General features: G+C 43.8%; 1 protein-coding gene across 4 annotated transcripts in view; it reads right to left on the bottom strand.

Moving 5' to 3' along the window:
- Nucleotides 1–14,129, bottom strand: part of FKBP5 (FKBP prolyl isomerase 5) — an 805,772-nt gene that overhangs the window by 44,534 nt on the left and 747,109 nt on the right. Inside the window, exon 11 of one of the 4 annotated variants that reach the window (XR_011204865.1) lies at nt 2,702–2,940. The exons of the other annotated variants lie outside the window; for them this stretch is intronic. The gene's annotated coding sequence lies outside the window, so the exon portion shown is untranslated. The remainder of the gene's footprint in view (nt 1–2,701; nt 2,941–14,129) is intronic. 4 annotated transcript variants of the gene reach the window in all.

Here is a 14,129-nt window from a genome sequence, read left to right as displayed (position 1 = left end):
GAATCAAACTGTGGTTATGAATATTAGTACTATACCATCACTAGTTTGACAAATGATAGGGTGTTCTATTTTTTGTTAATATTGACGACTTTTTAGGAGAGAATTGACTACTGATTTAAGATATGGAGATTTGACATTTAAAATCTGGTTAGAGCACAAATTATAATAATTGCCCACTTGCTTCATGTTAATTAGATTAATTTGCAATACTTTCCCCCCTTTACTGCGTAAAGTCTGAAGCACTACATTTTTGAATAATTTATTGTGAGTTTTAATTTGGCTTCACTGCACGTTTTGTTGTTTCACTACAAGTTCCACAATGCCCCATAATAGGCACAGTGGACATTTGGTATAAAATGGAACACTGAAATAGGACTTGCCATCCGTGATTAAGACTGTCGGGTCGAAACGCGTTGGACTGTTGTCGTTTTGATGAAATAAATTGCACTCTGACTTCCCAGTGAGCAGCGTGATTGTTGTGGAAATATATATATATACACACACACACACACACACAGACACATACACACACACAAACAACATCATAGTGGTGGTCACCACTTTTTTCCTGATTTGCCCACTATGATATTTGTGTATTTTTGATATGCCCATTTGACACCAGCACGACAGCTGCGTATATATGTATATTTACATCAAATCATAAAAAGTACACTTTGTGCATACATATCTATCTTTCAGTAAAATTTTGTGTAATTCTTTTCATCCATTTTTTTCTGTATCATCTAATTTTCTAAATGGAAATTGCATAAGGAAAAGGTTAGAGACCCCCTTTTTAAGACTGTAACCCAGAACGCAGCGAAACGCAGAACCCAGCCAAACTGTGGAAAAAACGACATGGCTGCCTTTATTAATTCATACTATTTGTAGAGTGCTTAATCGTTACCGAGGTGATATCCTGGCTCTAAAACTCACACGAGCTGGACTCCATAGATTACAAACAACCTTTAGAGAGGAAAAAGCTAGGTCTTTAACATTCTCCAGGAAATTAAGAAATCAGAAGGCAAATGTAGAATGGGATGGAGAGCATTTCAATGTGAAGCTACTAAGTAACAGAAGGAGCGACCACCCATTCCAGATCTCTTAATTCACCTCATTGTATTAAAGCTTGCATAGCCTTTGGTAATTAGCCAATTAGCTATTAGCCAATTACATACCGACTTCTCATACGTATGTACAGTTAGTACACCGCAAAATTACTGCATTATACCACAGCACAATATATAACTGATTGTTAAAAAACGTATAACTTTAACATCACTTCCACGATTTACACAAACTACCAAAAATTATCACTTACATCTCATGGTGTATATTCCAGACGCATCACATCTACATCCGTTCACACACTTTCAATCTACGTTTGTTTCAAATAACAGACTCTATGCCATTTCACTCTATGCCACTCCACTCTACGCTATTACAGTCTACGCCAAATGGTTCCCAACCTGTGGTCCGGGGACCACTGGGGGTCCACAAAGCCTCTACAAGGGGTCTGTGGCTGCATAGAAAATAAATTAACTAATATTACCAGAATGTGTATATAAATAAAGTGGCTAAATGTGCAACTGAAAATTCTAAAACATACTGTGAATGTCAATTTGAAACTAGAGGCTTAAAATAAAATTTGTATCCTCAGACTGATTCATGGGAGCAGTGCAGGTGCATACAATAGAATATAGTATGGACAAGGTGTGGCTTTAATTGCATTTAGAAAAGCTCCAATCTTCCTATTAAAATGTGTATTTTGTATTTTATTTATTTGCAAAATAAATACAATGTTTTATCATTTGTGTACTTGTCTGATGAAATGCTTGTTTCTTTATTTTTTGTGTATTGATTTGTGGTTCAAATCATCAACAATGTCTAGACCTGAGACCCAAGCTTCCAATAATGACTCAGTGGGCAGTCCCCAGATTCCAGTAATGATTCAGTGGTGGTCCTGGGGTTCCAGTAATGATAAAGTGGGGATTCACAGAAGTCAAAAGGTTGGGAACCACTGTTCTATGCTATTACACTCCATGCCACTGCACTCTGTCACTACTCTACGCTAATCCACTCTGTTGTATGCCACTCCATTCTGACACAGTTGGGTCTATGCCACTCCACTGTACGCCAAGCCACTCTATGCTACTCCACTGTACCCTATTCCACTGTGCGCTGTAAAAGGACTATTACCATGGGAGTAAGACTGCTGTGTTTAGGGCGGTAGCACACTGTGTGTGAGTGACTGAGTCAGTCTCACACTGGATGGAAGCTGTCGGCTTGACTGCATCAGCTAGCTAGCAGCAGCTCACCCAAACCTAAAAGGTAAGAATGATTTCTGACAGCTTAGAGACATAACACTCAGGAAAGTCATGGTCGACAGATCATACCCCTTTCTCTCATGTACACAAGTTCTCATACACGCTAAGGTCAACAGGGAGAAGCAAGGGAAGTTTTCAATACATTTATTAAAGCAATTCATCTTAGTATATAAAACATGAGCTTTGATAATTAGGAACATGAAACATAACACTGATCATTCTGACCATTAGCATGAAAAATTTAAACAGTCCCATAGTCCTGGAATAAGCATGAATCTAGTGATTCCTATCTACGCCCTCATCTCTAAACCTGAGAGGATGTTGGTGTGAAGCACTTCTTCCTGCCTCTGTCTAAGGAAGGAGTACCGATCCCCTACCTGAAGAGTAGCAGGTGTCTGTCGTTGTTCTGCTGGCAATCCTCCTGATTAGCTGGAGGGCAAAACCATAGTTCGGTGTTGCTGTCAGAAAGGTGGCAGACAGCATGCAATGGCTCTGGTTGGAATCCCCTTTGCCCTTTTTCGGCCTATGTGGTATTTTTATAACAAACATTTGATGTTCTAGGAACAGGCCTGACGTGGGTCTGAGGCTGGACTGCAGGACTCTTGAAGCAGCGATTCTGGGCAAGTTAGAATGTACAGGTTTGAACAATTGCAGAGTGAAATGTAAAACATGAACAGCAATGCTTTCACAGAAACACTGATTACAAAAATAAAAAAAATGCAAGCTAAAATCAAGCCCTGCTAAAATGTAATAAAATGAATAATGAATAAAATGTGTATATAGGTAAAAGGGCACAGGCTGCATGCCCAAGACTAAAATAACGGTGCCTAGGCAACGCGTTACAATTAACCCACAAAGGGCAATTCCACTTTACAACACTACGGTCTACATTATTGTACTCTATACCATTCCACTCTACAACAATCCAATGTACGCTATTACACTGTACACTACTCCCTTCTACACCACTCCACTCTATGCTATCCCACTATACGTCACTCCACTCGACCAATTCCAATGTAATTCACTGTACTATATGCTACTCAACGCCACTACATTTTACGCCACTACACTGTACCTCACTCCACTTTATGCCATTGCACTTTACACCACTACTCTCCATGTTATTCAAATTTATACCATTTTATTCTACCACATTCCACTCTAGGCCATTGTTCACCACTCCGCTGTAAGCTATTCCACTGTATGCCACTCTAGTCTACATCACTCCACTATTCCACTATATGCCACTCCACTGTATACCAGTCCACTGTACGGTATTTCAATAAACACCACTTTAGTCAACACCACTCCAGTGTATGGTATTCCACTGTATGCTATTTCCCTGTACTGTATTTCACTGTATAGTAGTCTACTGTACGCTATTCCACGTAGTCTTTTGTATGCTATTGCACTGTATACCACTCCACTCTACGCCACTTTAATGTATATTTTTCTACTGTATGCCACTCCAATCTACACCCTCCACTGTATGCCACTCCACTGTACGTCACTCCACTTTATGCTATTCCACTCTAAGCAACTGCACTTCATGACAATCAAGTATACACCACTCCAGTCTACAAAATTCCACTGTACACTACTCCACTCTATGCCCATCTCAATAGACTGTATGTTACCCAATTGCACGCTACTCTACTGTACGCTATTCCACTCTACAGCAGTGCACTGTATGCCAGTCCAATCTATGCTATTCCCCTGTATGCCACTCCAGTCTACATTACTCTACTATATGATATTCCATATTATGACACACCAGTGCAAACTACTCTGAGGTACCACACTACACTGTATACTATTCAACTTTACCTCACTCCACTGCACGCCAATACAGTAAATAACACTTTTCTCTACGCAACTCCACTGTATGCTACTCCACCCTATGCCACTTCATTGTATTTTATTCCATTGAACACCACTCCACTCTGTGCTATTCCACTGTATGCTCATCCACACTAGTCTTCTCTACTTCACCCCACTGCACAACACTCTACTCCACTCTATACCACTGCACTGAACTTTACGACACTACAACACAGCATACAACCCCACTGTACGACACACACTACAACACAGCATTCAACTCCACTGTACGAGACATCAGTCCAATCTAAACATTTTACTCCACTGTATACTACGCTACTGCAGTATACTACACTGTAATGCACGTTACTATAAGAGTCACCACTACACCAGATGGCACTCTAATCCACTCTATGCTATGCCACTCCACTAGATCACAGTTCATGACAGTTTAGCCCACTGTACGGTACTCCAAAATACGCATCTCCACTCTGCCACACTCTACTGTACTTTATAAAACTGCACTATACAATACTAAGTAGCAGTGTATGATACCATAATACATTGTATGCCCATACACTGCTTCACTTCTAATTCCCATAGACCAGTGGTTCCCAACCTTTTGACTTCTGTGGACCCCCACTTTATGATCACTGGAATCTGGGGACCCCCACTGAATCATTATTGACGTCCAGGGACCCCCCCACTAAGTCATTACTGAAAGCTGGGGACCTAATTTATTAATATTCTTTAATTTTCTAAGCAGTCGCGGACCCCCAGAGGTCCCCAGACCAAAGGTTGGGAACCACTGCCATAGACACAGCGTTTTTTGTTCTGCTAATAAGTTTGGCACCACTTGACAAATCTCCACAAAATTTTCAAAACTAGTACACTACTTACTTCAGCTGCTGTCTTGAAAGTTTCAGGGGATCCGTCGGTGGGGAGGGAGGAACAAGAAAAAGGGGCCCATAGATATTTTGAACATTTTGAAAATGACTACAGTCTGAACCGCTAAAGGAAATTACACCCTATTTGGCAGAAAGCTAGCTCTTGGTCCAGAAAGAGCCCTTTTTGTGATTTGGTGTAAATCTGTTCAGTAGTTTTGAAGTTATTACATGAAAAATAAATATAGATATCTAAGTGCATGGATGCACTCGATGGGGAACCACTAATCTGGGGGAAAAGCAAGGCCCTGGCTGGACTTGCCACAACCTGAGAGGAAAGTTGAGGCTGCCATTTTCTTTCTCGAATCAGGCGAAGGGGAGGGAAAAAACACAAAAAAACGGACAGAAGAAGTTAAGATACAGGTACCCTGACCCCAAAGGAGAGATGGAGGGGAAAATGTGTTCAATATTTTTTTTGGCTGATCTGCGGATCCACTGTGGCAGCGCCCCCGTATAAACTTGTGAAGGATCAGCTGACTTAAAAAACAATGGAAAAACACTACTCACATACCAAAATCTGCTGTGCATGGCCGAAGGTAATGCACGACGTGGGGTTGGGTGCAAATGGGGGGTTTGGCCGAAGGGCCTGCCCACAGGCCAGGTCCTGTAGCCAAGACCTGCTGTGCATGGCCGAAGGTGGTTGCATTAAGATGCGGTAATTAGGTATTCCTTTACAATAAAGAACCATAGAAATTCAATGAACAAAAGTTACAGGGATGTTATAGTTAGGTTGACGATTTACCCATACAAAACCATAGAAATTCAGCAGTTATAGTTATACTTATCTTAAGAAACTATAACTCGTGCTGTTAAGTAACTTTGGGCCAGAAGTTAAAGTTAAAGTTTCTTAACATAAGTATAACTATAAGTATATATATATATATATATATATATATATATATATATATATATACATATATATATACATATACATATATATATACATATATATATACATATATATATATATATATATATATATATATATATATAACACTATGTAGTTATAGTTAGTGCCAGCCATAGGAAGTGGATTTTTGGGTATCCCAATAGCTTTAGCATAGTTTGACGAATCTTCTCAAAACTTTCCCAAAAAAAGGTTCATCAACCTCAGCTCCTCCCTGGAAAGTTTTAGTTTGATCAGACAAGCGGGGGCTAAGAAAAAAGGCGTGTCCTGTCCCAAAATGGGTTTTTCCCAAGCAGTTTCCCATAGGAACTGCAGACATGACTGCAACCAAAACAATTGAATGGAATTACACCAAATTTAATAGAAAGCTAAGACATTTCCCAGATATATAGCATTTTGTAGTTTCATGTAAATCTGTTTCATAGTTTTTGAGAAATTCAGGTTCAAATTTTATAGATATCTAGCAACACAGTACTCCTGCAAGTCTGCATAAGCAAGAAAAACTATTTGATTGGCTGGTCTCATCGAACTGACCAATGTGAATGGCTGGCCGCAACAGTTACAGGACTCAGGGACTTCCTGAGTATTTATTGAAAATGCTAATAGAGAGGGATACAAGGGGCCAGTGTAAGCATACAATGATCCCTCTAGCACTTGTGGGGGTTGTATTATGGAACCATGCATGCCAATACCACGCATGCTTTTACAACGTGGGCGGTACAATGCAGGTACTATTACCACTCATAACCTTTACCATGCAGGACTTTACGACGACTATGCCTTTCCATGCATGTCTTCATATTGAATTTCGTTAAAAGGCATGAATGGTGAAAGCATATGCGTGGCAAAGGTATTGCAAGTAAATGTAAATATTTTGAGAATTAACATGTATCTCAAACCTTTTATAAACCTCATCACAACATGTGATTTAAACAAGAATGTCTTATCTCGTATAGCAAAAAAGTCCAAAAGGGGCAACAAATAACCATTATTGGTGCCCACAACAAGCCTTTGCGACAAAGATGAAAAAAAACAATAAAATAAATCTGACTGTCTACCTTTTAACATTTCTGGATTCTGGACCTCACAGCAAGACACGTGTCCCAGCGCCTGATGTAAATGGACTCTGCATAGGGACACCGAGCAGCAAGGATAACATCCACACCCTCAGGAGGTAGACCGATTGTAGTCAACTACTGCCACTCAGTCTCCATTCAATGAGGTGAGAATTTTGCAGTCCCGGTTGCAGAATCCCATCCTACTGGTATGACAGAAGAGTGGTAAACCTGATCAGAGGAGGGAGGTTCATGCCCTGAAGTTCTGGGTACCAAATTCTCCTGATCCAATCCACAGTCCACTAAGATGACTTGGACCTGGGTGTCAATTATCATCTTCAGAACTCTGGGCAGATAGGCTGAGGCCAGAAGGTGTACAGGAGTCCCATCCTCCACTCTAGCTGGTCCAATTCCGGGGGACATTTTTAAAAAAAGCATTTGGGGGTTGGGGGGCTCCTGGCTCCCTTCCACTGCCCCATGATTGCCACCTCCCTGGGGCTTCTAATGTATAAACAGGGGGGTTGTGAGCCCCCCCTCCAACTGCCCTGGGGGCCACCACCTCCCCAGGACTGTTATGATACATGGGGGGCCACCTAGCCCCCTCCTGCTGCCCCAGGGTCCACCACCGGGCAAACTTTAAAAAAGTGAAGGGAGTCCTTTTGGGACCCCTGCGGTCCGGGGAACACCGCTCCTCCCCCGAGGCTATATAAGCATTGGAGGGGGCTACGTGGCCTCCCTTGTGGAGCCTCTGATGACCCTGGGGACTGCCACCCCCTCCCACGGCCAGCTCCTGCTGTGTCTTGGGGTGTCCACCCCCGGGGCATACATCTTTACTGTGGCTTGGCTGCAGTTCTGCAGCTAAGCCACAGCAAACACTTTGGGTTTTGACAGCGGACCTGTAAAGCAGGTCCGGCTGCCAAAATCCAAAGCTTTTATCTCTATCCCATGTATGCGTGCAGGGGACAGAGATTAAATGCTTCAGCAACCATGGACCTGCTGCTTAAAGCAGCGCCTTAGTTGCTGAAGCAATAGGAAAGCGGGGAGGCCTTGAGGCTTCCCCTGTGGTACCAGATAGCCCATAAAGGGCTTGTTTCAAATATAATTAAAAAAATTAAAATACATATAAGGATTGCTCCCTCACAGTCCCAGATAGCCCTTAAAGGGTGAAAAATTAGGGCTAAAAAAAAAGATAGCTCAGCGTGAAAATCAAGGACTTTCACACTGAGCACTGAGGGTGTGAGTCCGGTTGGACTCGTTTCCTTCTTTTTTTTTATTAATAATGTTTAAATAAAAAAAAGTTTTTACATTTTTTTTTTTTAATAAAAAATACATTTCCATTTTGAAATTAAACAAAAATATGTCATTCTAAGTATATCATAAATCAAAGCCTGAAAATGTATCTGTCTGTCTAACTTTCACTCTCTTTCTCTCTCTATCTCTCTCTCTCTCTCTCTCGCTCTCTCAATCTTTCCGTCACTCATACACCCACTGAGACACTTAAGCACCCACTCATAAACCCACTCAGAGACACACACACCCACTCACAGACCCGCTGAGACCCTCTTGCAACCACTCAAAGCCCCACTCAGACACTGACGCACCAACTCATAGACTCTCTAACACCATTATGCACCGACTCACAGACCCGTGCACACACTGACGCACCAACTAAAACACTGCTGTACGCACACTCACACCCAGACAATCTGAAAGCAACTCTCACCCCCACATACACTCTCTCACTCCTATTCTCACACCCAGAGAGGCCGCGGCTAACTCCTGCTGCGCAAGGCCAAAGGCCCGTGCACAGCATGGGGTTGGGTGGTTATGGGTGTTGGCCGCAGGGTCTGGCTGCAGGCCAGATCTTGCAGCCAACCTCTTCGTGCAGGGGTGAAGGCCGTGCATGGTGCAAGGTTTAGTGTTTATAGGGGGTTGGTCTGAGTGCCAAAGGCCGGGCACAGCGGTGGTTGGATTAATGTATAGTAATGAAAATGACTATACTTTTAAAAAAACATAGAAATTCACTGAAAAAACAAAGGTTACAGGAAAGTTATAGTTAGGCTCACATTTTAAGCGTACAAAACCATAGACATTTACCAATTATAGTTAGAGTTACCTCAAGTAACTGTAATTCGTACCCTATGGTAACTATAACCCGCTTCCTCACCATGGACTGCTAATTACCCCACGAATGTGATGAAGAAACTGTGTTTGGCAAGGGGCCCAAGAGTTATAGTTACCTTAGGGCACGCATTATAGTTACTTGGGGTAACTATAACTATAACTGGTGAATATCTATGCTTTTGTACGTTTAAAATGTGAGCCTAACTATAATGTCCCTATAACCTTTAGTTTTTTCTGTGAATTTCTACGTTTAAAAAAAATTCTGTTTCCTAAATATAACGTCCCTGTAACCTTTTTTTCAGTGAATATATAAAATATACACACACAACTTACACTTTTCATTCTTCTTAGGTCAATAAAATGCATACTACTGAGTTGGATAAAATTGAGCATTTGTTATTAAGTAACAAGATGTGCCTAGACTGAACATGTGCTTTCCCATACATCTTATCCTGACTATTCCTCACCATGTCTCTACTCACTTCCTCTTCATCTGTGGCCTATAAGAAAAAGTTTCTTAGTTGCAGTAACAATCTTTCTGGTGGATACTCTATCTACCCACAACACATATCAAAGGGGAGAGCGGTACTTTTCCTTTTCCACTCTCCCTCACTCTCTGTATCCAACATATATATCAGAAAAAGGAGGAATAATACTAACTCCTATTGAGTCAGGGGGCCCTAGCACAGAAACGCATAGTTCTTAAAGTGCCCTCACCCACTAATAGTGTCATGCTTCATCATCGGGCCTGCTTCAACACCCCCTCGCAGATCAACGTCAGGGATGGAGCAAAAGGGATTAAGGACGACACTACACAAACATATATTGGGAAATACTCTGCAAAATAAAACAATTACTGCTAAAACTACCTCAGGGAGTCCCCCTTCCTCTTTAATATTGAACCCCTTGGATAGGATTAAAATCACTAACAGTGATATTCTAGGGGTATTCATGCCCGTTCATCTATATTCTCTGCTCTCTGGTCGACATGTTTCGATCTTCTCTGATTGCCCCTGTGGGTCACTCGGCCTTCCTTAGGACTAGAGATCCCACTTCTGTGTCACCCCTAGAAAACTTGTCCTACTTCTTTGGCAGTGATACCTTTATCTACGAGGAGAAGACTTTTCTTGCCATCCTCCTCCGTAACCTCACTCTGGTCATTGAAGTTTCACTGTGCAACTCCCCCAAACTTGGGAACGACCGGGAGCATCTCCCAGTAGCCACACATTCTTCAAGGGAAAGATGCTGTTCATCTGTGATGGTCGCTGCACCGTGAATGTCTATCAACCCTTAAATTCCTCACCTGTGGAATAGTACCAGAAGTCAGATTGGGTCCGGAAAACTTCAAAGTTCTGAAGCTCGATTGACTCCAGCAGTGACATCAGGTAGCATCCCCAATCCCATAAAATGTCTGCCCTGGTGCAAGAACATCAGTTTCCACCCATGTATCCAAGACTTCAAGGAGAGAGGACAGATTGAGTTCAATCTGGTAGTGCTGTATCAAAAGATATAATTCAGGACCATATTATCCTTCCCTATAACTCATCCATCAACAGGTAGGCTTGGGAAAAGTATCCAAGAAAAAGATCAATAGCACAGGTAAGTAACTTTTTCTTCTGATGTTTACTTCTACAAGAAGATACATCTCCTTTAAAACAGATTTAATTTCAGCACCCTACTCAGGGAGAGGGTTGATGGACGGTTATATGCTGAGCTCCTGAGGAATGGACCGAGCAAAGTGTCTGTCCCTGCGCACATCAGAGTCCAGGCAGAAGTGCTTGGCGAAGATGTGCAAAAACACCCCTTGGCAAGGACTGAAGTAGTAGACTTAGGGGGTCATTTCGACCTCGGCGGTCTTTTGACAAGACCGCCGTGCTGAAGACCACCAGTGGTGGCGGTTTTCCGCTCGGCGTATTATGACTGCTGGCAGCCCTCCGTCCTTTTCTGGACCGAGAGCCGCCAGCAGCCATACTGGCGGGCGGCGGGGAAGTGGAGGTTGCTCCACCTCCACCGCCACGTCAACAGAACACCGGCCACCGAATCATGTTCTATTGATGCTAGGGGAGGGGGGCTGGGGGGTGTTGTGTGATGTGTGGGTGCATGGGGGTGTGAGTATGTAGAGGGGGTGTGTGAGTGCTTGTAAGCATGCGGGGGTGTAGTGTGAATGGAAATGTGTGCATGTCTGTCTGTATGTATGTCTGTATGGATGTGTGCGTGTATCTGAATGAGGGTGTGCGTTTATGACTGTGTGTGTGTCTGTTGGCATGTTTGTTCGTGTGTGTGCGGGAATGTGTGTTGGTGGTGCTTGCATGCATGTCTGTGTTGTGATGTCGGGGGTAGGAGTAGGGAGGGGTGTCCTGCCACCTTTGGGGGTGGCAGAGGGGTGGGGGGTGTCGGGGACAGACTCGGGGGTGGGGGAGGCAGGGACCCCTATCAGTGTCAGGGAAGGAATTCCCTGTCACTGATAGTGCTTACCGCCATGGATTTCATGGCGGTTCCATACCCCATGAAATCCATGGCGGTAAGCCGGGTCATGATACCGCCAGCGGTCTTGTTACGGCCGCCGGGCTGGAGACCCAAGTCTCCAGCCCAGCGGTCGTCTCCGCCATGGCGGTCTGATCGGAGAAGTGGCGGATGACCATGGCGGTAACCGCCATGGTCATAATTCCAATTTTTTTACCGCCAGCCTGTTGGCAGTAAAACCGCCACTTCTCCGTCAACCGCCAGGGTCGTAATGACCCCCTATGTTCTGTTGGAATGGGCCCTGATGCTTTCTGAAGGATCTTTTTGGTTAAGGTGTAGCAGACCATAATGCACAGGATGATCCTTCATGAAAGAGTCCTCTTTTGCTCCACCTTACCTTTTTTGGCACAACAATACCTGACAAAGAGCTGGTCATCGATACAAAAATCCTTGGTGAGGTCCAGGTAGTAATTAACCACACACCTAGGATCCACTTGATGCAACCGTTCCTTTTCTTTAGCAGGATGAGGGGGATCATAGAAGGTCACCAACGTTAGGAAGGAAAGCAGCCCTAGTTCACAACACCAACTTATCAGGATAGAAAGAAGTGAACCGAGGACAGCAGCTAAGGGCTTACACCTCAAAAACCCTTCTAACAAAAGTGATAGCAACTAAAACACAGCTCAACAAAGTCCCCTTCAAAACGGTAAAAACCAGTCCAAATGGGGAACCACAAAAAGAGTTACAGCATACATGTTTGTCAAACCTTTGAGAAAACGCATGATAACAGGGCACTTAATAAGGGTTGGTTGATCCAGCAGACAAAGGAATGTAGACAAGACAATCCAATATGCCTTTAAAGTGCCAATTGTGCAACCCCTCCGAGCAAGGGAAAGTGCATATTTCAGAACCTGCAACAGCTTAGCCTGTAAGTATTGTATATCATTGTCTGCACACCACGCAATAAAACTATCCCATCTGCCAAAGAAACCAGACTTCGTGGAGGGGCGTTGTGCTACCAAGATTACATCGGCCATCTCTAGTGGCAGCTGAAAGGAGTTCAGTTGTCCCTACTCAATCTCCAAGCATGATGGTGGAGGTCCCAAAGATTGGGGTGCAGACATTTTTGTCCTGACTAGGAGAGAAGGGCCAGCCTGAGCAAGGGACGTGTTCAGAAGGTGTGCATGCCACATCCTTCTTGGCCAATCTAGGGCGATGAGAATGACTTGGGTCCAGTCTTGGCAAATCTTCCAGAGAACTTAAGGAATGAAGGGTATTGGGAAAAAGCGCAGTGCAGCTTAAACTTCTACTTCAGCTAAAAACTGTCCTTCAAGGCTTCATTCAACGGATACTGGAGGATGCTGAAATGCTGGCATTGAGCATTTTCCATGGAGGCGAAGTAGTCCATCTGAGGAGTGCTCTCCTGAGCAAGGATATCCTGGACTACCTCCTGTAGAAGACGCCACACGTGATCAGCAAGATAACACAAGCTCAGGATGTTCGCTCGGACATTAAGAGACCTCGCTAGGTGTTTGGCACTGAACCAGATCCCTTGGCGGTGTGCTCATTACTACAGTCTCAATGCTTTCAGGTAAATTAGATGAGACCCCACTCCCCCTTGTTTGTTCATGAAACACATTGCTATCAGGTTGTTCCTCAAGATCTGGACAGACCACCCTTAGATGGATGGGATGAAGGGCTTCAGCGCCAGCTGAATCGTCCACCGTTCTAGAAGGTTGATGTGAAGAAACCATTATTCTGGAGACAAGCGGTTTCTGATCTCCAGATCCTCCGGCTGGGCTTCCCACCCTAGAGCGGAGGCATCTGTCACTACTGTAGTCGCAATCAGAGGGCGTGAAAGCCATCCTACAGCTCAGGTTTGCCTCATTCCCGACCAAGCCACCTCCTCTGTAGCACTGAGGGAGATTATGATGGAATCCAACAGGTTTTCCTTTTAGTGGGCCCACTACCTGCAAAGGCACCACTGATTGGACCTTAAGTGCCGACATGTGCTTGTGACTAGGAGAATGGAGGAAGGCAGCAAACCTAGGAATTTAAGAGCTTTAAGGAGTGAAACTCTTGCACCTCGGTGAAAGGATGGGATCATTTCCTGGATGTCTGCAAGTCTCTGAGTTGGAGGTAAAGAGCAAAGAAGGTTGGTGTCCAGTACTGCCCTTTAAACTGAAGTTGTTGGGAGGGCCAGGTGGAATTTGACCTTGATGATGGAAAACCCAAGTCGTACAACAGAGATACTGTTGACTGCAGGTGGCGCTACACCACTTCCAGCGACTCAACTTTGATTGGCCACTCATCCATGTACAGAAAAATGGGGATCCACGACCTTCTGAGATGGGCTGCAACCATTGACATCACCCTTGCTAACATTCAAGGGGCTGATGTTAAGCCAAAGGAAAGTATTGGAAACTGGTAGTGCGGAGAACCCACCACAAATCACAACCACTTCCGGTGTGACCACAGAATAGGGATG

Source organism: Pleurodeles waltl, chromosome 6, assembly GCF_031143425.1.
Source record: "Pleurodeles waltl isolate 20211129_DDA chromosome 6, aPleWal1.hap1.20221129, whole genome shotgun sequence".
NCBI lineage: Eukaryota > Metazoa > Chordata > Amphibia > Caudata > Salamandridae > Pleurodeles > Pleurodeles waltl.
The sequence above is the reverse complement of the archived record's forward strand: the minus strand, read 5'-3'. Positions and strand labels throughout refer to the sequence as shown.